The following is a 22,974-nucleotide window of genomic DNA, read 5'->3' on the forward strand; positions in this document are numbered from 1 at the left end:
AAAACAAATGATGCACATTGGAAATGTATTTTGGAAATGAGTCAGGTTTCTGCCTTGTAATGTAGTGATTATTTAAATGGGCTGTGCTCTGTGTGGAAAACGATTTACTCTGCTACATGTTTTTTTAATAAAATGTAAGATGGTGATTGATGGTAAGATGGTATGAGCACAGACACATATAGTGGAGGCAGAGACAGACATGGTAGATTATATGTAACATCCTGGTGATGTGCCTAAGATCACACTGTGAGTCAAGCTTGATTTTCAATGAATCTGGGTGAATAATGTGCTTAGTTGAAGTGTTTAAAAATATGGGAATACATTTTTTCTTGAAGTCAGTTAGGCTTTAGGATATGTACTAGTAGAGAATCTTAGGTAGCATGTCTGTCTGGCTTCTTAGTTCACAAATAGGCTGTAAGCTGTGCAATAAAGATGCTGTTGAAATGAATAAGGAATGTTATGTCTTGCCTATATATGTGGTCCGTTTTTTGCCAGTAGAGACAGTGAGATTGTATGAGCACAAACACACATAGTGTATGCAGAGACAGACATGGTAGATTACATGTAACATCCTGGTCATGTGCCTAAGATCACACTGTGAGTCAAGCTTGATTTTAAATGGATCTGGGTGAATAATGTGCTTAGGTGATGTGTTTAAAAATATGGGAATACATGTATTCTTGAAGTCAGTTAGGCTATGTACTAGTAGGGAATCCTAGGCAGCATGTCTGTTAGGATTCTTACTTCACAAATACGCTCTAAGCTGTGCAACAAAGATGCAGGGTGTGCTGTTGAAATGAAAAAGGAATGCTATGTCTTGCTTAAATATATGTGGTCTGTTTTTTGCCAGTAGAGACAGTGAAATAGTATGAGCAGAGACACACATATTGCACGCAATGACAGACATGGTAGATTACATGTAACATCCTGGTCATGTGCCTAAGATCACACTGTGAGTTAAGCTTGATTTTAAATGAATCTGGGTGAATAATGTGCTTAGTTGATGTGTTTAAAAATATGGGAATACATGTATTCTTGAAGTCAGTTAGGCTTTAGGATATGTACTAGTAGTGAATCTTAGGCAGCATGTCTGTTAGGCCTCTTACTTCACAAAAAGGCTCTAAGCTGTGCAATAAAGATGGAGGGTGTGCTGTTGAAATGAAAAAGGACTGCTATGTCTTGCTTAAATATATGTGGTCTGTTTTTTGCCAGTAGAGACAGTGAAATAGTATGAGCAGAGACACACATATTGCACACAATGACAGACATGGTAGATTACATGTAACATCCTGGTCATGTGCCAAAGATCACACTGTGAGTCAAGCTTGATTTTAAATGAATCCGGATGAATAATTTGCTTATTTGATGTGTTTAAAAATATGTCAATACATGTATTCTTGAAGTCAGTTAGGCTTTAGGATATGTACTAGTAGAGAATCTTAGGCAGCATGCCTGTTAGGCCTCTTACTTTACAAATAGGCTCTAAGCTGTGCAATAAAGATCCAGGGCGTGCCGTTGAAATGAAAAAGGAATGTTATGTCTGGCTTATATATATATGTTGTCTGTTTTTGCCAGTAGAGACAGTGAAATAGTATGAGCAGAGACACACATATTGCATGCAGAGACAGACATGGTAGATTACATGTAACATCCTGGTCATGTGCCTAAGATCACACTGTGAGTCAAGCTTGATTTTCAATGAATCTGGGTGAATAATGTGCTTAGTTGATGTGTTTAAAAATATGGGAATACATTTATTCTTGAAGTCAGTTAGGCTTTAGGATATTTACTAGTAGAGAATCTTAGGTAGCATGTCTGTCTGGCTTCTTAGTTCACAAATAGGCTATAAGCTGTGCAATAAAGATGCTGTTGAAATGAATAAGGAATGTTATGTCTTGCCTATATATGTGGTCTGTTTTTTGCCAGTAGAGACAGTGAGATTGTATGAGCACAAACACACATAGTGTATGCAGAGACAGACATGGTAGATTACATGTAACATCCTGGTCATGTGCCTAAGATCACACTGTGAGTCAAACTTGATTTTAAATGAATCTGGGTGAACAATGTGCTTAGTTGATGTGTTAAAAAATATGGGAATACATGTATTCTTGAAGTCAGTTAGGCTTTAGGATATTTACTAGTAGTGAATCTTAGGCAGCATGTCTGTTAGGCCTCTTACTTCACAAATAGGCTCTTAGCGGTGCAATAAAGATGCAGGGTGTGCTGTTGAAATGAAAAAATTATGTTATGTCTTGCTTAAATGTATGCGGTCTGTTTTTTGCCAGTAGAGACAGTGAAATAGTATGAGCAGAGACACGCATATTGCATGCAGAGACAGATATGGTAGATTACATGTGACATCCTGGTCATGTGCCTAAGATCACACTGTGAGTCAAACTTGATTTTAAATGAATCTGGGTGAAAAATGTGCTTAGTTGATGTGTTTAAAAATATGGGAATACATGTATTCTTGAAGTCAGTTAGGCTTTAGGATATGTACTAGTAGTGAATCTAAGGCAGCATGTCTGTTAGGCCTCTTACTTCACAAATAGGCTCTAAGCTGTGCAATAAAGATGGAGGGTGTGCTGTTGAAATGAAAAAGGAATGTTATGTCTTGCTTAAATATATGTGGTCTTTTTTTTGCCAGTAGAGACAGTGAGATAGTATGAGCAGAGACACACATATTGCATGCAAAGACAGACATGGTAGATTACATCTAATATCCTGGTCATGTGCCTAAGATCACACTGTGAGTCAAGCTTGATTTTAAATGAATCTGGATGAATAATTTGCTTAGTTGATGTGTTTAAAAATATGGGAATGCATGAATTCTTGAAGTCAGTTAGGCTTTAGGATATGTACTAGTAGAGAATCTTAGGCAGCATGTCTGTTAGGCCTCTTACTTCACAAATAGGCTCTAAGCTGTGCAATAAAGATCCAGGGTGTGCCGTTGAAATGAAAAAGGAATGTTATGTCTTGCTTGTATATATGTGGACTGTTTTTTGCCAGTAGAGACAGTGAAATAGTATGAGCAGAGACACACATATTGCATGCAGAGACAGGCATGGTAGATTACATGTAACATCCTGGTCATGTGCCTAAGATCACACTGTGAGTCAAGCTTGATTTTAAATGGATCTGGGTGAATAATTTGCTTAGTTGATGTGTTTAAAAATATGGGAATACATGTATTCTTGAAGTCAGTTAGCCTTTAGGATATGTACTAGTAGATGAGAGTTAGAGAGATGGGGCAGGCACTGAGTGAGATGCAAACTGTGAGCAGACACAGGTGACATTATTGGAAAATGTGAAAATATAATTCCTTATTTCATACAGACACTCAGTGTGATCCTTGTAAAAAAAAAACATACATTTTACGAAATGACACACACAAAAAGAGAGAGATGGGGCAGGCACAGAGTGAGATGACACACAGGCCCAGAGTGAGGTGAGACACAGGCACAAAGTACCCTTTAACCTTAGAAATGCAAACTGTGAGCAGACACAGGTGACATTATTGCCAAGTGTGAAAATATAATTCCTTATTTCAGACAGACACTTAGTGTGATCCTTGTCAAAAATGTTAAAGTCATACTTTTTACCATAAAACATTTACCAGGGTGAGATGAGACACACGCAAACAGACAAATGACACACAGAAAGAGAGAGAGATGGGGCAGGCACAGAGTGAGATGACATACAGGCACAGAGTGAGGTGAGGCACAGGCATAAAGTGAGATGAGACACGCAAAGAGAGAAATGACACACACAAAGAGAGAGATGGGGCAGGCACAGAATGAGATGAGACACAGCCACAACGTGAAATGAGGCACAGGCACAGAGTGAGATGAGACACAGGCACAGAGTGACAAAACACACAGGCACAGAGTGAGATGGTGCAGGCAGAGAGTGAGATTAATAATGAAACTGTACTGCACTGTTGCTGTGACAGAGTTGCTGTGGTATAAACTTACTTGTGTTGTAAACTAGTTTTATATCGTTTACTTATTGTAATTGCTATGTAGTATGTTTGTAGCGGTCTATAATATGTTATTTTTTCTTTACCACAGATTGTAATCATCTATAGAAAGATAAAAGAATATGCCGACGAAGGAAAGACGAAAAAAATTATTTAAGCATGATTTATGGTCCAAGAAAACTGAAATACAAGATTCATACAAAACACAATCTTCAGTGAAAAAAAAGAATACTCCTGGTAAGCAATCTAAGGACTTTTTAAGGAAATTAATGAAATGTCAAAAAAAAAAGATGTTCTTTCAAAGAAAAAAAAACATCTTTAAATAGAAAGAAAAAACTGTGCCCCTCAAAAATGTTAGACCTGTAGAAGGAGATGATATGCTCTATAGCAATAGAAGGAGAAATCAATTTATTGAGATTCGTAGACGAATGTTTTATAACAGAATAGTTTCAAATGTAATAAAAAATGTAAAGATGTATCAAAAGAAGAGTGCTTTTTACAAGAAAAAAAAAGCATAGTGAAGATTGTGGATCAGGCATTTAAAGTGAAAAATAAATTATTTGGATTAGTAATCAATAGAATTTTTACACCAGATAAGGTAATCAGTGTTTTCAAATCAAAATGTAAGTGGAAAAGAGTAATTAATCGGACAAATTTTTGTGATGTTTTTTCTGGAGAATGGAAGCATAGTTCAAGTTGTGAGCCATTTTTTAATGAAGAAAGTTACTTTCAGGATAATGATTTGGTGCATGCAGTTGACACCAGTGGTCGAGCATATGAGGTGAAGGACGGTTTTCCGGTTGAAAAAGAAAACAATTGTGCCTAGAAATACAGAAGAAGTGTTAGCTGATGAAAGTTTAGGGAGATGTCCTAAGGCTCCAGTGTATACTTGGAATTGTAGTAGTATTTGTAGTGTGCGACAGGATTCAATTGATTCGTTTCTCAGTTTCTTACGGACATATAGTAAGAAAAGTCTCAAAGAAAACATGAAAATGGTGCAAGAGTTAGATCCTTGTAGAGTGAGAGAAAAAATATGTTTGCATGGGCATGCACTGGCTTGTCTTTCAAGAAAAGTATGTCAGAGTGTTTTTCACCATTTTAGGATGTTAGCAGTGCATCATAATAAAGTGAGGAAATTAGTGAGAAGGTTGTAGTATGCAAAAAGTCCAGCACTTAAGTTAAAACAGTTAAATAGTGCACTTTTGCATGGAACTGAACTAGATGTGAAGAACATTTGTGAAGAAATTGAGTTTTGTTACTTTGGTGAAAAAGAGGACAGTGCAGAAACTGATACAGTAATAGAAGGTAATGTGGAAGAGAATGTACAGATTTCAAGTACAGAACAATTTGAACATGAAATTACAAGGTTTAAGGTGAATTCAAGTGAAAGGCCTAATTTTACTTGTGTGTGTTGTCGACGAACTCATTATAAGAATCAGACTAGATTAGTTGATTTATATGAAAAAAGCGAAATGGAAAATAATAATGAGTGGAAGGATTTTGCAACTTATTTGTTGGTAGAAAATTGTTTTGATTTGGGTTCTGATCAACGTATTTGTAAATATTGTTTTAATAAATTAAACAAAAACAGAATGCCTGCTAGAGCTGTTCATAATAATCTGGAGTTGGTAGACATTCCTTCTGAATTGATGGATTTAAATACCTATGAGTCTATTCTGATTCAATGTGTGCATCCTTTTCAGGCTATTGTTCGCATGGAGCCTAAGGCAGGGAAATTGCCTCCTTCAGATTTACAGAGAGGATTAAGGGGAAGAGTTGTTTATTTGCCTCTAGATTTTAAGAAAAATATTGATACAATTGGTGTAGAAAAAGTAGAAGAAGAAACTCTGGTTATTATTGTTAATCGTGTTCCAACAAAGAGTAAAACAATCTGGCAAGAATTAGTGGATGTTAGGAAAGTCAAAAAGGCAACGTTGTATTTGGTAAAAAACAATCACTACTACAAAAATGTATATGTTGGAGAAGAAGAAACAACTGTAGAAGAGGACAGTGATTTCTCAGCTGGGCAAATTGAAAAAGTTGATGTCTCTAGAAGTGAAGAAATTTATGAACATTATAGTGTTCATCCTTTGCATTCCAAAGAAGTAATGGGGAATGCTATTGACTTGTTTCAAATGAAAGAAGCAAAAGGAAGCCCCATTAGTGTATGGGAAGAAAGTTTGGAAGCTTGTTGTTTTCCACAGTTATTTCCAACAGGTGAAAGTGGATGATATGACGACGACCTGTTCAAATTCCTGCATCTGAATACCCGACTTCAAGATTATATGCAGAAGATCCAAGGTTTCGTCAATGCATTCCATATTTGTTTCATCTACTGTTTGAGAGTGATTTCTCTGGACTTTCTTATGCAGTGAACCATATACTGAAAAGTGGAGTGCATCTGCAAAATGTTTCAGCAAGGGACTTTATGGATAAAGTCAAACTGCAAGACAGTGTTTTGGAATCTCAGCTAATTAATCTCATGGCATGTCAGCGTGGTACTAACGAGTATTGGTACCGTCCTCATGGGGAATTGAAATGTATGCTAAGAAACTTAGGAACTCCTACATGGTTCCTCACTCTTAGCTGTGCTGAGTATGCTTGGGAAGCCTTACTTCAATTTCTACGAGAGGCAAATGCAAACATTGAAAATATTGAATACAAGACACCTGGAGAACTGTGCTCTTTGGATCCAGTTAATATATGCAGGTATTTCAATCATAGGTTTGAAGCTATGATGTCTTTTATCACAAACAAGGCAGCAATAACATTAAAGCGATAACTTTACATCGTTTATTGATGCTGCCAGTAGAGCATGATAATAAATTATAATACCACAAGCTATCTGGAGAAGCTTGTTGTGAAATTTCAAGAGTCCTAAAGAAAATGAAACTTCTTATCATTGATGAAGTAAGCATGGTATCAAATGTAATGCTTGCTTTTGTACATTTAAGAATGCAAGAAATTCTTAAAACAGAGTATGATGTGTTATTTGGAAAGCAAACACATCATTGTTTTTGGAGATCTACTGCAGCTAACTCCAGTGAAAGGACAACCCGTGTTTAAAATGCTTACGCATGAAGATACCAGGGAGTGCTTAGGAAGCATTGGAAATGTTAACATATGGTTACATTTCAAATATGCAGAACTGCTTCAAAATATGCGACAGGCAAAGGATGAAGATTATATAAATATTCTACAAGATGTAAGAATTGGAAAAGTAAGTGAGCATGGCAAAGAAGCTTTACATGCACGATTAATTTCAAATTTGTTTCCAAACGAAAACATTCTCCCAGAGAATATTTTTAAGAAAATTCCTGAAAACAAATCTGTCATATGCTTGATGCCAACTCTGCAAGAATGTTCAATCTTCAACAACAAAATGTTAAAGTTAGAAAATGAAGAGATTGTGAAACTGGAAGCTATTGATAAAATAGAGCATGAAGGAGCAACTATTATTTTGTCAGAAAAGTTGAAATCAAAATTGGATTCTTTAGAGAAAACAATATCTAAATCTGCTGGTTTGGAAAAGACTCTGTATGCATCTTTAATTTGTTGTATAATTTTACGACGTAATTTACATGTGGAAAGAGGTTTAGTAAATGGAGCAATGGGTCATGTTGTTGATTTTGTGAATTACCGAAATAGAGATGGAATTGAATTTCTAAAAATTAAATTTGATGGTATTGAAGAAGTACAACAAATCAGTCATTGTTCTGCTCGATATTTGCTTGTGAAAGATTTATATGTCCGCCGAAAACGGTTTCCTGTTTCTTTGGCACATGCAGTAACTATTCATAAATCTCAAGGTTTAAGTGTAGATATTGCCTTGGAAAATATTGGAAGTTCTGTGTTCAAGGAGGGTATGGCATATGTTGCTTTATCTCGAGTCAGAACTTTATCTGGATTGTACTTCATTGATTTTGATGAGACAAAGATTAGTGCAGATCTAAATTGTGTAAAAGAATATAATAGGTTAAGAAGAGAGTATGCTCCAAATTTACCTCAATATCCACTATTTGAAAAGCGTGTAGTAGGCCGAAAAAGAAGAAATGAGAAAAATTGTAGTGAAGTTGTAGCAAAAAGAAAAAAAGTAGATGAACCAGTAATTGTAAGCAGAAAGGAAAAGGATTCCGTTAAACATGTTGTTGGATTTCAGTTTGAAAACAGTTCTGGTGTCAACTGCTATGCTAATGTAGTGGTTAATGTTTTTTTTTTTTCTCCAAACTGTACAAGAACAGATTGTTGAAAATCGGGATCAAAGATTTTGTTGTTTGTTGAATTCTGTGTTTGAGAAATGTAGCAGTGATAGAACAAAAATACAAAGTGTTTCTGAAATTCGAAATGTTTTAGACATATGTTCTGGTCTAAATCAATTTTCACAGAATATTCAGCAAGATTGTCAGGAATTTCTAATGTATATGCTTGACTGTATTGCAAGATGAAGGAATATATGTAGAAAATCTTTTTGGCCTTTCTTATAAATGGCAGCATAACTGCGACAATTGTTCCTTTTCAAGTACTACTACAATAGACACTGAAAGATTTATATATTTGACTTAACCAGACTGCAAATCAGTGTCTTTTAATAATGTAGTTAGAGAAGCAAATCAAAACATGGTCTGTACTCAATGTAAATCTGCAATGCTATCAACATTATTTATACAAAGATATGGGCAGTATTAATTTTAATGTTCCAACGATGTAGACCTGATGTAACTAAATTGACAACTTTAATTAAAAATGTTGTGGCTTCTCACTTATCAATTTCAGGAAGAACCTTTGCACTTGCAGCAATTATTTTCCATGATGGTCCTTCGACAACATCAGGACGTTACACAGCTTATTTAAAATGTCAAAAAGCTGGACTAATTGTAATGATACTCAATTGACTTTCACACAACGTTTGCCTTAACAGTTGCCAAATTCTTACCTAGTATTCTTACAACCCAAATTTTAGGAAAGGTGATTGGCCTATGACGATTGGAGCAGGTAATAAAACTTAGTCTGCTGTTCAAAATTACTTTGTGAGTGAGATTGATTAAGATATTAAAAAACTTGTAGTTGTCATAGAGGTAGTGTAAGTGTATCACATAGTGAGTGATATGACTATTATAGGAAATGTTAATCATGAGTAAGCCAGAGGTGAAAAGATTACTATTGTTTCATGATGTTAAAGATGTTGGAGATTTTCTTTTAGAAACTTGGATTAATGGAAGTTTAAGAATAAAATTGAGTAATTTCCAAAGAAAAGGACTTTCCATATACTATTTGGCCTCGTGGAAAAGTACGTGGATCAAAAGTGAGTTAAGATATGTTTTTTCTAAATTTTAGATTATTTATTGAAACGTTGTACAAAAAGATTGTGTTTTTTTTTTGCCCGCTGTCATATGATGAGTACTATTGAACTCACTGTTTTAAGTGAAATTCAATATATTCTGAGAACAGCAAAAATAAACCATATAACATGCTGTACAAGTTATTTTGTTTTCTTTTTGCGCTATGGCGGGAGATCCTGGAGGGAGGTGGCTCATAGTACAGGCTATGGTTGCTGGGAAACACCTTGTATTGGTTGGGTATTATGGGCCAAACATTGATGATTTGGCCCCTTTGGACAAATTAGCATCAGAATTATTGAGTTTTTCTGGAGACATAGTTATGGCAGGAGATTTCAACACGGTAATGGATAAAGATCTGGATCGTTCAGGAAAGAGAGCACAGAGTAATGTTAAGATGTCTAACAGAGTAAAAGAGCTATTAATACAATATGGAATGTGCGATATATGGCGTATTAAATCAGGCAAGAAGATGGGTTACACATATTATAACCAAAAGTATAGACATAGGTCCAGGATAGACTATGTCTTGTTAGATTTAAGGATGGTGGAGTATGTCACAAACATCAATCATGTAGGGGTACATCTATCAGACCATTCAGCTATCCACCTGCATTTGATATTTGGCCAAAAAACTTGTGAACCAGTTTGGAGATTGGATCGTACAATCCTGTTAGACCAAGAAGCTGTAGAAATCGTAGTAGGCGAATTGGATGCTTTCCTGAATGTAAATGTGGACTCTGCTAAGTTAGATGTGGTATGGGACACATGTAAGGCTTTTTTGAGGGGGAGGCTGGGAGCCTTAGGTGCGAAGAAGAGAAGGATATATTACAGTAGAATTTTGGACCTGGAAGAAGAGATTAGACAGAACGAGGCTAAGATTGTGGGAGAAGAAGAGCAGCAGCTAAGAGATCAGGCTATCCTAAATATATCAAAATTGAGGACTGAATTAGCCACAGTTCTTGCAGCAAGAAACAAAGAGAAGTGGGATGCTAGTAATTTGGCACATTTTAGCTATGGAGAAGGGTGCAGTAAACTTTTGGCGTGGAAAGCAAAGAAAGATCGGGTTCGAAACTTCATCAAAGAAATAAGAGTAGACGGAGATACAGATATTATAGATAGTGGAGAGATTTCAGAAGCTTTTTACGAGTATTTCTCCACAGTTTATAAGGAGGAGTTAGTACCAGATTCACAAGAGATAACAGAATGGGTACAGTTAATAAGTCCACTTCCAACTCAATATAAACAGATTCTAAATTCAGAAATCTCACTGGTAGAGGTGGAAAAAGCTATTAAGAAGGGTAAGAGGGGTAAAGCTCCGGGGCCAGATGGTCTTCCTCTAGAAGTTTATAAAACTCTGATTGGTTTAATTGCTCCTTTCTTACAGCAAGTTTTTAACAACATCTTTAGAGGAGACATAGCAATGCCGAAGTCTTGGAATGAGGCAGTTATAGTACTGGTCCCAAAACCCGGCAAATTACACAAATACTTAGATGCTTACAGGCCAATATCATTATTAAATAATGATTATAAACTATTTACTAAAATCATGGCCGATAGATTAAGTTTAGTTATTCCACTTTTAGTACATGATGACCAAAAGGGTTTTATGAAGGGTAGATATTTAAAAGAACTTACCTTCTCAGTGGTTGGCGCAATAGATATGGCGACAGTTTTTAATCTCCCTCTTGCTCTTATTGCCCTGGACGCCGCCAAGGCATTTGATCGCGTGAATTGGCAATATCTGAAGAAGCTTATTCAACATCTAGGTTTAGGCCCATGCTACACTAATACGTTGTTATCATTGTACAGCTCTCCCACTTCCAAGGTGCTGGTAAACGGTATTTTGACATCCTCTTTCAGAATAATGAGGGGCACCCGCCAGGGATGTCCAATTTCCCCTTTATTATTTAATTTATATATAGAGCCGCTTGCTAGTAAGATTAGAGCTATGGATGCAATAGCTCCTTTTAGGGCAGGCGAGTGGAATAAGAAGATTGGTCTTTATGCGGATGACATTATTATTTTTACTTCAAATCTGAAAGAATCCATGGAAAATATTTTTAAGCTCACTAAAGAATTTGGCAAAGTTTCAGGATATGAAATTAATGAAAGCAAAACAGAACTAATGGCATGGAACTTGGATACTGAGAACTTTGAATGTAAGAAGGAGATGAGATATCTGGGAGTGAGAATAACACAGAATACAGCGGAATTAACAAAAATCAATTTTTTAAGGGTGAAAAAAGAAATAGGGGAGACATTGCGAGGTTGGAGTCATTTACCTCTCACTCTGATTGGTCGTACCAACTTGATTAAAATGGTGATCCTACCAAAGCTTACATTTCTGTTTGAAACAATTCCCTGGGACTTTGACAAGAAAGGGCTTAAGAGACTACAAAGTGAAATTTGTTCTTTTATATGGGCTACTAAAGCAGTTCGCTTATCCTGGAAAAAAATCAGAAGAAGATGGGGCAAGGGAGGGTTAGCAGCCCCAGATTTTTTGTTATATGACTGGGCTTTTCGTTTAAAGAACTTGAGAGAACTAATGGGAATACCAAAAGCTACAACTATTGGGCGTATTTTTCTGGCTATGTTGAGATTGAGTAACCATAATGAAGATGGATTCATGTATAAATTTTCAGACCCAAAATATTTCAAAAAGGTGAGACTAAAAACCCTACGGGAGGCAGCAGAGCTCTGGTATAAAATTAGGAAACTAGCAAAGTTGACCTATTTTGGATACAGGGCATCCATATGGGACACACCAGGATCACCGTTATGGGCAGAAGACGCATTGGCTGTCCCGTTAAAAACAGCAGGATTAAAAACTTGGGGAGATCTATTTCCGGAGGGAGCATTGATTGGTTGGACACAAGCGGCACAGCTGTGGGGGCAAGGGTTATCTAAGTTTAAGTACATGCAGATACAAAGCTGGGCAAACAAGATGGATATTGTTGTAGGACTTCAAAGTGACTTTGAAGACAAGACATTTTCCTCACAAACATTCAAGAAAGAAGTTGCGATGTGGTACTGGGCAATGGTGGAAATGGAAGACGGCCCGTTTACACTGCCGGAACAATTATGGAGGGATTGCTTGCCGGACATCGCCACAGAAAATCAATGGCAAGTAATGATGACTATACTATATAAAACAGTTAAATCTGCAAATTTAAGGAGAAATGTTCTCTTTACTATCCATAGAGCCTATTGGACCCCCCGCAGACTATCGAAGTTTAAAGCCGGAGGACGGGTTGAATGCCCAAAATGCGGAAATATAAATGTGGATGACTTGCACATGTTTGTGGAGTGTTTAAACATCAGGGAATTTTGGGAGATGGTAAGCAACTGTCTATCACAATCAATCGGCCACACGATAGAGGTAAGCCATGAACTAATTATTACCGGGAGACTTGACCTATTTGATAACAGTATAAATGATAAAGTAAAGATAGTTTTTTATGGGGTGCTGCTAGCCCGTAGGGAAATCTGTAAAGTCTGGGTAGAAGCTAAGACACCGACACTCATGGATTGGTTAAATAGCATGAGATATTTTGCGACACTAGACTCTAAAGGTCTGATAAATAGGAAACAGAGATTTTGGCTACTCTTTTTGGAACATTTTGGATAATAGGCAGACCTGTGTTTGGGCACAGGATAAGAGACTAGTATATAATGGAAAATTCCTATGATTAAGGCCTCAGCCTATCTCGCAGGCCGGTGGAATAGGTCCGTCCTTCGTGAAGGCGGAGTGGAAGAATCGGGTCGCGGCCTCCGGTGTGGCTGTGTTATAATAGACACATGGTGGTATAGGAGATTGTGGCCCAGTCCGGGCTGGAGAGCTGCACATACTCGAGTCCACAGCCAGCATATTGAGATAAAGCCCAGGGCGGATACTACTGAACAAGGGTGGCGAAAAGGCTAATGAGGAATAAAAAAAAAAAAAAAAAAAAAGATTACTATTGTTTCATGATGTTAAAGATGTTGGAGATTTTCTTTTAGAAACTTGGATTAATGGAAGTTTAAGAATAATATTGAGTAATTTCCAAAGAAAAGGACTTTCCATATACTATTTTGCCTCGTGGAAAAGTACGTGGATCAAAAGTGAGTTAAGATATGTTTTTTCTAAATTTTAGATTATTTATTGAAACGTTGTATAAAAAGATTGTGTTTTTTGCCCGCTGTCATTTAATGAGTACTATTGAACTCACTGTTTTAAGTGAAATTCAATATATTCTGAGAACAGCAAAAATAAACCATATAACATGCTGTACAAGTTATTTTGTTTTTTGTATTATGAAATATATATTATACTCCCCTTGTCTCACGCTCACTCACTTTTTTCCATCCTCTATCACCCCTCTTAACTCACCCTCACTGCCCTTCTCTCACCCTCCCTCACCCCCGTTCCCTTACTCCACTTCCCTCACTTATCCTCATTCCCCATCCTAAACTGCCCTTCTCCTCACTCTGCTCCCGCAGTCACCTTTTCACAGTCCCTCTGCTTCACTCCCCTTCCCCTTCTTTCCTTTCTTTACTCCCTCAGTCATTCTCCTTCCCTTACTCAACTTACTCCAATTTACTCACTCCTTCTCTCACTCCCTCTATTCTCTCATATTCTCATCTCCTCTTCCCTCACTCCTTCTGTGTTACCCTCACTCCCATTGTTCCCTCACTGTCTTACGCCCCTATACTCACTTTCACTCTCCTTCCATCCCTCATTGTCATGAATCCACCCTCACTCACTCCTCCTTCCCTGTCACTCACTCCCCTTTCCTTAGTCCCCTTTCTTCCTTTAGGTTTCCCAACTCACATTCCTATAGTATCTTACTCACCTTCACTTCATTTCTCTCTCCTTCTCTTCCTCTCTGTCACTGAATGTATCCATCTCATTATCCACTTAGTAATTTGCTCTCCCTCTATTTCTTTTTCACTCTCTCTAACCTTCACCATTCCTTTGTTTCCCTTTCTGTGTCCTTCACTCCTACTTTATCTCCTACTACTCTTTTATGACTTTTAATCTCCTGCCTTGTCTCTTGTATTGTGAAATATATATGGTGAATATTATAACTTACATTTTTTTTCTCCACAGATATTAAATTTAGTAAAAATATGTAATTAAGTTTACATTACTTATAAGGTAAGTTTCACATACAAAATTTACTTTCTCATCACTCTTTTCCTTAACCTCACTACTCTTCTCTTCGCCAACCCACACCACGGTTCCCTTACTGCGCTTCCCTCACTTATTCTCAATCCCCATGTTTACTTCCCTTTCCCTCACTCCCCTCCCACATTCACCTTCTTTCAGACCTCCTGCTTTACTTTCCTTCCTCTCTCTTCCCTTCCTTCGCTCCTTCACTCTTTTCCCTTCCCTTAATCTCCTTACTCCACTTCACTAATTCCTTCTCTCACTCCCTCTATCCTCTTACTTCCTCACTCCCTTCCCTCACTCTCTCTCTTTTAGCCTCATTCTCTCCATCCTCTTAGTTTCTCACTCCTCTTCTCTCACGCTCACTCCCTATAACTCAGCCACACTCCCTCACTTACCTTTCTTTGCTCCCTCACTCAGTCCCTTTCTGTCACTCTTTCCTTCACAATCTCTATGTCCTCACTCCCTCAGTCCCCTTGTCTTACACTCACTATATTTTATCCACGCTCTTTCACCCGTCTTTACTCACGCTCTCTGCCCTTCTCTCACCTTCCCTCACCCCGTTCCCTTAGTCTGGTTCCCTCACTACCCCTCATTCCCTATCTTTCTCTCCCTATCCCTTTACTTTCATCCCCCACTCACCTTCTCTCAGTACCTATGCTTCAGTCCTCTTCCCCTCTATTTCCCTTCCTTCGCTCACTTACCTTACTCCACTTCACTCAGTCCTTCTCTCACTCCCTGTGTCCTGTCACATCCTAATTCTCCTTCCTTCACTGCCTCTCTCTTAGCCTCATTACCTCCGTCCCCTCACTCTCTCAGTCCCCTTCTCTCATGCTTTCTCCCTTTAACTCTCCTAGACTCCCTCACTAACCTTTCTATGCTCCCTCACTCAGTCCCCTTCTCTCACTCTTTCCTTCACTCCCTCTGTCTCCTCACTCCCTCACTCCCCTTGTCTCACGCTCACTTGTCTTTATCCACCCTCTATCACCACTCTTTGCTCAACCTCATTGCTCTTCTCTTACCCTTCCTCACCCCCATTCCCTTACTCCGATTTCCTCACTTATCCTCATTCCCCATGTTCACTCCCCTTCCCCTCACTCACCTCCCACACTCACCTTCTTTCAGTCCCCCTGCTTCACTTCCCTTCCCCTCTCTTCCCCTCCTTCGCTCCCTCACTTATTTTCCTTTCCTTTCTCACCGTACTCCACTTCACTCACTCCTTGAGAATATGTAAAGAATATAGCTCTTTCTGGAAAATTGGAGGAAGTTCTAAAAAGAACTGTTTTTTTCTTCTTTTTCAGTTTTTTATTTTTTATAGTTTTTCCGAAGGTTTTTAAAAAAAAAATTGTATTTTTTTGAGAACAAAAACAAAACTAGGGAATGCCAAACTGCTCAACAGGAGCAAAAAAAAGGGGAACAATTAGGGCCGAGGGGGGCAGCGGTGATCTTCCCTGGTTCTCACAATTACTTGAATGCTCTGCTCCCCATAACAGAGCAGTTGGTCACACTGCTTACACCGAATTGTAATGTCACCAAGAACAGGTTGAACATTTGGAATCATCAGTTCTGATTTTCCTCTCACTGATGATGTGGAAGCTTCGGTGGAAGTGGAGGGGCCTTCTTGTGGTAGATTGCGAGTCAGGGCTCTGGTGCTCTCCCGTGCAAAATTAATCGTATGCCTCCTCTCCACATGCCTTATTAATGTTGCATTTCCAAAACTATATTTCCGGGCGGGATCTCCACGAGAGAGGACAGTGTCACAAATTTTACACATGACTTTTGCTGCATTGCATTTCTTCTCCCCCTCTGGAAAAGAGAAAAATTTCCAAATGAAGTGGTCCTTCACTTTTCTCTGTGGGGGGACCTCAGGCAGGAATCCATCAGAAGAGTCTGAAGACTGGTCCTGGGAAGGGTTCTGGGAACCAGACATGATGGTAGAAGTTTTGTTTTTGCAGGAAAAGACAAGAGGTTGTGATGGAAATGGGTGGGGTGTTTCCCTACTTGTGAAAAAAAACAGTTATTAACAAATCAAAAGTGTTGTTTTAAGGTCACATGGCTTGACGCACGCTTACGCTACGCGCCCCGGGGCGCTTACGCGGCACGTACATAGGCGCTTCCGGGAACGATTCCGGGGGCGCTTACGCTGCGCGTCAGAATGACGTTTTGCTAGATTTTATTAAATGCGTTTAAAGGTGAAATACGGATATTAAAAATGAATATTAGTACTTTTATGAGTATGCCACTGAATGTCTTGCATTATTATTTACTTTAAATACATAATTATATTTTTTTATTCACGCGGCTATAGCGCTCTCGCTACGTTTACGGGTGCGTTTACGGGTGCGCGTACCCTAAGCGCTCCGGGGTAAAATGATAAAGAAAAAATACATTGATAAATTAATTTTTGAAAAATATACATTATTTAAATAATTTTATAAAAATTATAATAATTAATACCTATAAAAAATAGCTATTAAAATAAATTAATAATTCACTTTAAAAACTGTAGGTTACAAACTCGTTATAGTAAGGAATTAGCTTATAAAAAACCTTTGAAATTCACTGAAAAAACCATAGGTTTAACACTCGTTATAGTTAGGAATTAGCATTTAAAAAACCTTTGAAATTCACTGAAAAAAACCATAGGTTTCACACCAGTTATAGTTAGCTGAACATTTTACTCATACAAAACCATTGAAATTCCCACGTTATAGTTAGTTGGACTCACTATAACTCGCCCGCCCGCAATCCACTGCTGATGATGTCACATATTACATCATTCATGACATGGTCAGTGACATCACTGATGACATCTCAAATGACATCACTGATGACATCACTGATGACATCTCAAATGACATCACTGATGACATCACTGATGACATCATTCATGTGATAACACGATGCACCTCCTCAAACTCTAATCTAACCTTTGATACACCCAGTGTTAAATGCAAACTACCATTCCTGAAACCATTGACACACCAATACCAGTTACTACATACGCACTCACTGATTCCTAGGTCTACACACACACATGCATTCATTCACCCATACAATCACTCATACATACAGACACTCATCAATACAACACTATCATATGCACTCATACACCTATACAGACACTCACACACTGCCACTCATCCATGGAGTTACTCACACACCTAGTCAGTCATGCAAAGAATCAATCACACTCCCATTTCCTCATCTATACAGTTATACAGACAACACCTCAATTATACAAACATATACTAACACATACTTACTCTCTTATACAATCACTGATACAAGTACACATTGATCCATACAGCCACTCACACAATCACTGGCTCTCATGTATAGTCATTTATATATGCCAATTCTCACATGCACTGTGTTTTACATATGTACTTACTTCGACATGTAGCACTGAGATATCCATTCACTCACCAACACAGCCATGCACACAGTCAACCACCCATACAGCTGTTTCCTCATGCACTCTTGAACCCATACACCTAGTGAATCAACTGCTCACACATCTATGCACAGAGTCACAGACCTCCCTGCCACCCACACACACACTCAGCCTCACATACAAATACTTGGGCAACCAATCAATAACCCATATAGTCACTCATATAGCTATTGATCAACACATGCAGCAGCTTACACAACAACAGACATACTGATGCACACATTCAGACAGTTTAGTCACTAACCCATGCTTTCAGTAAGACACATTTAATCACTCACTCATACAGTCAGTCACGCACCAACTAAATCCTTCATCCAGACACTTATACACCCACTCTTTCTTGAATATGTAAAACATTTTTAAACTTTACAGAAACACACAGTCACTGGATGATGTCATCAGTGATGTCATTTGAGATGTCATCAGTGATGTCATTTGAGATGTCATCAGTGATGTCACTGACCATGTCATGAATGATGTAATATGTGACATCATCATGAAAAACCGGGTCAATCAGAACCGGCGGCGTCAGGGACACGCCGATGTCTTCGGATTTCCCTGTCCTGGCAAACAGAGACACGGAATGCTTCTAGGTGGCGTCAGAGATCAAATTTATTGGCTGCAGCCAGTAACAGAAGTCCTAGAAGTCATCACGGTATGAGTTCTCAGGAGACTGCTCAATTTTACAAAGCAAGTCATCCCTTTTTATGCCAAACATTGTGCTTCAGGCAAACATTCCTAGTTTACAGTTCAACCAATCACATGTTTCCACAGCAATAAGTATTCCATAACGACAAACCCATTTTACAGTTGTCCGGCCCATGATCAATCACTGAACAAACCCAACATTCTTCTTTAGAAAAGTCGGACAAGCCCATAATAAAAGGACCACAACCCACATCATAAATAGACCATAAAAGTAGTAACAAAAAACAGATAGAAGTAAGATAAGGCATGTTTGTGTGCAGTAAAATTTCACGACGTGCTGTGCTCTGATCCTTAATCTAGATCAGCTAAAGGGCAGGAACTGGTTCAACAAGGTCAGCTTCAGGCAACAGGGTCAGTTCACTCAGGTCAAACAGAAGTCAGCACGAACTGGAGCTAACGTACACGTATACTTAAAAAGACTAGTTCATCCACAGTCATCGGTCTATGTGAGGGCAACCACAAAATGGCTGACACACACAAAATGGAACCCAAGGGTTCAAAACGAAATCCCTAAATACGTAGTGAATCCATCGGTCTAACATGACGAAAACACTCTTACTTGCCGCACTAACTAGTTATGGTTCGCTAATATCGAATTCGTAACAAAACAATGCCATTTATAAAACGGGTTCAGAATTCACGGAACCACAGACCCTCCTTTTGCCCTTACATAGGCAATCACTCAGTCTGTGTGTGAGTCGATGTCAATATTCATCAGATCATCAAGATGCTGCTGGAGCATCATCCTATTACTCACGACTTCTCTCGAGACAGGTCTTCTCACACACGTAGTAGCACAAAGGCCACATATGGCAGGGCCACACTGTACACATAGACAACATGAGAAGAGAATCGCGAAAACCATCCCAATGATCATCAGAATCTTCCATCCCCAAGTGGATAACAATCCCCAAAACCATCCAGTCAATGACCAACCGTCATTATCCACATGTATAGACTCGGAGATCTTATGTAACTTAGAAATGGCCTGGTATACTGTAGGAGCATTGTCTGGAATGAAAACGCAGCAACTCGATTGGATCACTTTACATACCCCACCTCGGTCCGCAAGTATGACATCTAAAACCATTAGATTCTGTAATGTCAGAAGGCGATCCGCTTGAAGCTCAGCGGTCAAATTACTAAGGGCACCGGCAGTTTCATTTATGGTGGATTCAACCACTCTCGTTAATTGCCGTAAGTTTCTACTGTTTGCCATAGGTCCCAAAAATGGTAGGAAACCCTTAAAGAAGTCTCCCACTTCTTGTCCAGCGGTATCTTCCTGATTGAAGACACCTCTAACAACTCTCGTTCTGTGGTAATCTACAGCAGCAGTATACGTAGGGGGCAACAAATACGCCACATAACAAGTGCCCGAAAAATCAGGGGGCAACCATGTATACGCTCTATCATAGCAGACAAAATACGTGCCCTTAGCTGCTAAAAACGGTGGGGAAGTGTGGGACGCAAAAACATACGTCTGAGTACAAACACTCTTCCCTAACTGAGCTCTCGGATTCTTGCCTTTCCCTTGCAGACAAAAATGACCACGATGGGGTACAATCCAAATCGAAGGTGACCTTTTTCGTCTCTGCTTCTCACCCAGACTAATACTATATCCGGTTGCATTCCAGCCAACATATGCTAATAACTCATCCTTGGGAATAGTCTTATACGTTTCGATATCTCTACTCATATCTGTAATTCCCTTCACCAAGGCTTTATTACTTGAGTTATCTCTCAAGGAACGCAGGGGATAAACTTCGATGGCATAAACAAACATCGTCTGATATGCCCATACGGACCCATTGTAACTGAATGGCAGAACCAGATAAGGAATACCTCTATCCATAGTATGTGGCATAAGACCACACACCCAACAATTAGTGGTGTTTACTACTAACTGGTGTTGATGCAGAAGTTGTACAAAAGAATTATTCACAAATTCCGACCTTCTAATTTGCTCGTGTTCAGGTAAAGTATGAAAAGAATGCAAAGAAGTAGTAGTAGGAAAAGACATAGGTTGGGAGGTGGGTGCAGGAGTCAATTGGGAAGAAAAAACAAGATGTCCCACTAAGAACATCGTTATGCTAAGTAACATTAAAAGACATGTTATCAAAAAACATTTGCTACTCATTAGTTTACACAGTTTAATTTTCAAGTTCTTTTTCTCGGCAGCTCTCTCAATCTCAAAAAACTCCATCCTCTAACCGATGCCGTTCACGGCGGTTGGTTTTCTTCTGCTAAAGAACGCTTCTGTCAGCCCAGGGAACTCCCTTAGACCAACCAGAACCGTCGACCTTGCGTCTTCGGCTTGCACTCTCTAGTCTTTTCACCGTGACCCTACAGCTGAACCCGGATGGTGGTTCACAAAAATATACCAAAAAAGTTTCTTGGCTGAGAGAGTTCAGTTTCAAAAATCAAAAAGGAATTGTTCGCTTTATTAGTTCATTGTCCCTAGTTCGTAGATTATACCGGTCTTTTCCAGGCTTCGTTTGACTTCGGAATAATAGTTCAGGTTCAGTGGTATCCATGTCAAATGAGCATCACTAAATGGAATGAATCTAGGGACCTTCTCACAATCAAAATCAGCTTTACTATCCCTTACCCACTGATCATATGGCAAAGGCAAAGGAACTTTTTTACAATGGGTGGCATGCACCCAGTTCTTTTTGCCTGCTACTCTAACAGCAGTTCTAGTAACCAACAAAATCAGATAGGGGCCGGTCCATCTAGGCTGTAAGTTCTTAGTATCAATCAATCAGAGACACTTATAAAGCGCTCTACATACCCGAAGGGTCTCAAGGCGCTGGGGGGGGGGGTGCCGCTACTGCTTGAACAGCCAGGTCTTCAGCTTCTTCCTGAAGGAGAGGTGGTCTTGGGTCAGGCGCAGGTCGGTCGGGAGGGAGTTCCAGGTCTTGGCGGCCAGGTAGGAGAAGGACCTTCCTCCTGTTGTCGCTCTTCGGATGCGGGGGACGGCGGCGAGGGCGTGGTTGGCTGATCGGAGGTGGCGTTTGGGAGCGTAGAAGTTGACTCGGCTGTTGAGGTAGCTCGGGCCTTGGTCGTGTAGGGCTTTGTGTGCGTGGGTGAGGAGACGGAACGTGATTCTTTTGTTGACGGGGAGCCAGTGAAGGTCTCTCAGATGTCCGGAGCTGTGGCTGGTTCGTGGGATGTCGAGGATGAGTCTGGCTGAGGCGTTCTGGATCCGCTGGAGTCTCTTCTGGAGCTTGGCGGTGGTACCGGCGTAGAGGGCGTTGCCGTAGTCCAGCCGGCTGGTGACGAGGGCCTGGGTGACGGTCTTCCTGGTCTCGGTGGGGATCCACCAGAAGATCTTCCGTAGCATGCGTAGGATGTTGAAGCACGCCGAGGAGACGTTGTTGACTTGCCTGGTCATGGAGAGGGAGGAGTCCAGGATGACGCCCAGGTTGCGTGCATGGTCTGTCGGTTTGGGTGCGGTGCCCAGGGCGGGATGCCACCAGGAGTCGTCCCAGGCGGAGGGTGAGGAACCCAGGATGAGGACCTCCGTCTTGTCCGAGTTCAGTTTCAGGCGGCTGGTCGTCATCCACTCGGCTACCTCTTTCATCCCTTCGTGCAGGTTGGCTCTGGCGGCGGCGGGGTTGTTGGTCAGGGAGAGGATCAGCTGGGTGTCGTCGGCGTAGGAGATTATGCTGAGGTTGTGTTTGCGTACGATGGCCGCGAGGGGGCTCATGTAGACGTTGAAGAGGGTGGGGCTCAGAGAGGATCCTTGGGGGACGCCGAAGATGACTTCGGTGGCCTCTGACTTGTACGGTGGTAGGCAGACTCTCTGTGTTCTTCCGTCGAGGAAGGAGATGATCCATTCCAGTGCCTTCCCCTGGATTCCGGCGTTGTCGAGGCGCTGCACTAGGGTGCGGTGGCAGACCGTGTCGAAGGCCGCGGAGAGGTCTAGGAGGATGAGGGCCGCTGTTTCTCCATTGTCCATCAGGGTTCGGATGTCATCGGTGGCGGCGATGAGGGCGGTCTCGGTGCTGTGATTGGCTCGGAAGCCGGACTGTGAGGGGTCGAGGGATCCGTTCGTCTCGAGGAAAGCGGCCATCTGCTTGTTGACGTTCTTCTCAATGACTTTGGCTGGAAACGGGAGGAGTGAGATGGGGCGGTAATTCTTGAGGTCGGTGGGGTCCGCTGTTGGTTTCTTGAGTAGAGCGCTGAGTTCGGCGTGCTTCCAGCTCTCAGGGAAGGTGGCGGTGTCGAAGGATGTGTTGATGATGTCTCGCAGGTGGGGTGCGATGACGGCGTCGGCCTTGTTGAAGACGTGGTGAGGGCAGGGGTCGGTCGGCGATCCGGAGTGGATGGAGTTCAT

Source organism: Lissotriton helveticus, chromosome 4_1 (assembly GCF_964261635.1).
Source record: "Lissotriton helveticus chromosome 4_1, aLisHel1.1, whole genome shotgun sequence".
Lineage (NCBI taxonomy): Eukaryota > Metazoa > Chordata > Amphibia > Caudata > Salamandridae > Lissotriton > Lissotriton helveticus.